Source organism: Helianthus annuus, chromosome 16, assembly GCF_002127325.2.
Source record: "Helianthus annuus cultivar XRQ/B chromosome 16, HanXRQr2.0-SUNRISE, whole genome shotgun sequence".
NCBI lineage: Eukaryota > Viridiplantae > Streptophyta > Magnoliopsida > Asterales > Asteraceae > Helianthus > Helianthus annuus.
In genome coordinates this window covers 130474820-130479054 of record NC_035448.2, presented here as the reverse complement: position 1 = coordinate 130479054, position 4235 = coordinate 130474820, and the positions used below count along the sequence as shown (strand labels likewise).

Sequence of the window (4235 nt, the reverse complement as noted above, 5' to 3'; positions counted from 1 at the left end):
GGACAGATTGAACATATCAATATCAAAACATCTCATGACTTAGATCCATGGAGATCGTTTTGAAGCGAGTCACATCCAATATCATTCCCTAGTGATATATGTGAATTTTGATTCTTAAACTCTTGAGTTATTCATCTCATGAATACAATCATCTCAATTCACAATAGTCTTACATTCAAATTCATTCCCATATAATTTGATCGACTACGGATATTTTAGAATACGCTTATTCAAGGATATAAACATACAAATAACGAACACAGTTACAAAATAATTAAACTTGTATTTAACCAATAAATCAAATAACTATTTCAATGTAACTGTTGTAGTTCAAAATTAAAACACTAATACTAACTACAGATCATGCCCACTGTCTAGCAAATCTAAGCCCTATTTTTTCAGCATGCTCCTCATGTTTAGCTTGAGGTATAGGCTTAGTAAAGGGGTCAGCCAGATTTAGATCCGTATGAACTTTGCTTATTATGATGTCTCCACGCTCTATTATCTCTCTAATATAGTGGAATTTTCTGAGTATATGCCTTGTGGTTTGATGCGACCTTGGTTCCTTTGCAAGAGCAATGGCACCAGTATTGTCACACAACATCTCGATTGGTTTCTTTATGCTAGGCACAACATCGAGATCAGTAATGAACTTCTTCATCCAGGCAGCCTCCTTAGCAGCATCTGATGCAGCATTGTATTCTGATTCACAGGTGGATTGAGCAACCACACTTTGCTTCGAGCCCTTCCAAGTAACAGCCCCACCATTCAGAATGAAAACATATCTCGTCTGTGATCTTGAATCGTCACGATCAGTCTGGAAACTTGCATCAGTATAACACTTAACTGATAGCTCCTCATCCAGTCCTCCATATATTAAGAACATGTCCTTAGTCCTTCTTAAGTACTTATAAATATTCTTCACTGCGGCCCAGTGACTCTCTCCTGGATTCTGTTGATATCTACTCGTCATGCTAAGAGCATACGAGACATCAGGTCTAGTACATAACATGGCGTACATGATGGAACCGATAGCAGAAGCATATGGAACTCTTTCCATTTTCTTCTTTTCCTCTTCGGTCTTAGCACACTGCTCACCATTAAGAATGGTTCCATGTGCCATGGGCAAGAGCCCCCTTTTTTAGTCTTGCATTGAGAAGCGTCGTATGACCTTATCAATATATGTACTTTGACTTAAACCTAATAACCGCTTTGACCTATCTCTATAAATCTTTATTCCTAGAATATAAGCGGCTTCACCAAGATCTTTCATTGCGAAACATTTTCCCAACCAAGCCTTAACTTCTTTTAGCATAGGGATATTGTTTCCAATGATTAGTATGTTATCTACATACAGAATTAGAAAAGTGATATAGCTCCCACTAGATTTCTTGTAAACACACGGTTCATCTTCGCTTTTAATGAACCCAAACTCTTTAATTTTCTATCAAAACGAAGATTCAAGCTGCAAGATGCTTGCTTTAATCCATAGATGAATTTATTTAGCTTGCACACCTTATTAGGATTATTTGGATTGACAAAACCTTCAGGTTGAACCATAAAGACATCTTCAAGTAAGTGTCCATTAAGGAACGCGGTCTTGACATCCATTTGCCATATCTCATAGTCATAATATGCAGCAATGGCAAGTAGAATTCTAATAGACTTAAGCATGGCTACTGGCGAGAAAGTTTCCTCATAATCAATTCCTTGAGTCTAAGTGAACCCTTTTGCTACAAGCCTTGCTTTGTGGGTTTGCACATTTCCATCCATGTCGGTCTTCTTCTTGAAGATCCGTTTGTTTCCTACAGTCCGACCTTCGGTAGGAAGATCAACCAAATCCCAGACTTGGTTATCATACATGGATTGCATCTCTGCATTCATGGCTTCTTGCCATTTCTTGGATTCTGAATCCAACATTGCAGCTTTGTAAGTAACAGGTCCAGCTTCATCAATCATGAAGATATCGTCATACCTTTCAGGGGCACGACGATCCCTAATACTTCTTCGAACACTTGGTGTTTCTGTTGTTTCTTGAGTCCTCTCAGGCTCAACTTCAACAACTGGATCAGTTACTTCTGGTTCTGTCTGAACAACCGGTTCAGTCACTTGTGATTCTCGAATTTCTCCAAGATCCACATGGTTTTCTCCAACCCCTCTTGCCAGAAGCTCTTCCTCCAAGAAAGTGCCTCTGCGTTTTGTGAAAATCTTATTTTCAGTGGGGTGGTAGAAAAGGTAACCGATCCTTTTAGCGTATCCGACGAAAACCACTTTTTCGCCTCTTGGATCTAGTTTATCCGAAGATTCTAGAGTGACATAAGCGTTACATCCCCAGACCTTGAGATAAGATATTTTTGGTTTCTTTCCATGCCATATCTCATAAGGCGTTTTGTCAACCTTCTTCGTTGGAGCTATATTCACAAGTTTTGCGGCAGTTTCCAGAGCATAACTCCAAAAGGAGCGTGGGAGGGTTGTTCGACACATCATTGATCGAACCATATCTAATAGAGTTCGATTTCTCCGTTCAGACACACCATTATGTTGTGGCGTTCCAGGTGGAGTGAGCTGTGAAACTATTCCACAATCCTTTAGATGGTCGATGAACTCCAGACTAAGATATTCACTGCCTCGATCTGATCGAAGCATCTTAATAGTTCTATTTAGCTGATTCTCTACTTCGTTTTGGTACTCATTGAACTTTTCAAATATCTCATGTTTATGCTTCATAAGATAAACATAACCATATCTACTGAAATCATCAGTGAATGTAACAAAGTATCTTTCTCCATGTCTTGACATTGTTCTGAATGGACCACATACATCTGTATGTACAAGTCCCAACAGATCATTAGCTCTTTCTCCAACATTTGAAACAGGTGCTTTTGTTAACTTTCCACTTAAGCATGATTCGCATTTGCCAAACGTTTCTGAACCCTTAGAATCTAAGATTCCTGCGGTTTTAAGTTGTTTAACATGGTTCTCGCTTATGTGACCAAGTCTACAATGCCACATATACGTATCTTGAAGTCCAACTTATTACGTTTATGGGAGATGTTGTATAATATGTTATTGTTTTGGATTTCTATCTCATAGATTCCATTGTTTGGTTTTGCATCAAAGTAAAATACATCATTAAAATAAGCAGAAATAAATTCACCATTAAAATGATAATTGAAACCTTGTCCATGCAAAGCAGAAACCGAAACAATATTTCTAGTAACACTAGGAATAAAATAAACATTGTTCAAAACAAGTTCTAAACCAGAAGGAAGTAAAAGAACATATTCTCCAATCGCCTTCATAGCAACTCTTTGTCCATTGCCAACATGGACCTCCAAGTCGCCTTGTTTCAGCTTCTTAATCTTTCTTAGTCCCTGCAAAGCATTACAAATGTGAAAACCACATCCTGTGTCAAACACCCATGTTTTGCCAGAAAAAGAAAAGATTTCAATAACATATATACCTGAGGACTCTCCTCCTGAAGCCTTGGCTTGCTTCAGTTCAGCTAAATACTTAGCACAGTTCCTCTTCCAGTGCCCAATTTCATTATAATGAAAACACTTGGCATCCTTCTGAGGCTTCTTGTTTGCAACTAATTTGCCTTTGCCCCTTCCCTTTGCCCTTCCCTTTGCCCTGATTGCCCTTTTTCTTGGTGTTTGGTCTCTTAACATGACCCTCCTTGATCATCAGCACTGGTGCAGTCTTGCTGGGTATATTCACCTCAGCAGTTTTGAGCATCTGATGCAGTTCTGCAAGTGTCTTCTCCATCCCATTCATATTGTAGTTCATAGTGAACTGATCATATGACTTAGGTAATGAGTTGAGGATGATATCCCCAGCTAATTCATCACTCAAGGGGGATTTCAGACGAGCCAAGTGATCAACATATGCCTTCATTTTTAGCACATGAGCGCTAACTGATGTACCCTCTTGCATACGAGTGGTTATGAGTGATCTCATCACATCAAACCTCTCATGACGAGCATTCTGTTGGAACATTTCAACCAGGTGCTCATTCATCTCATATGCCATCATGTCATCCATGGTCCTTTGAAGTTCAGGAATCATGGATGCTAACATTAAACATGAGACTTTCATAGAGTCATCAAAGTGCTTTGCATAGTTTCTATATGCAACAGTTTGCTGATTGATGAGTTCATCAGGGACTGGTGTTTCAAGAACATACAATTTGTTCTCCACCTTGAGAACAATTTTCAAGTTGCGGTGCCAGTCCA

General features: G+C 39.0%; 1 long non-coding RNA gene across 1 annotated transcript; it reads right to left on the bottom strand.

Annotated features, from left to right (window-relative positions):
- Nucleotides 1-3138: 3138 nt before the first annotated feature.
- On the bottom strand, nt 3139-3549 carry LOC110915240. Its single transcript, XR_002578835.2, has 2 exons — nt 3464-3549; nt 3139-3374 (listed from the first exon to the last, which is right to left on the bottom strand). It is a non-coding gene; the product is annotated as an uncharacterized LOC110915240 (long non-coding RNA).
- Between the last annotated feature and the right edge of the window lie 686 nt (nt 3550-4235).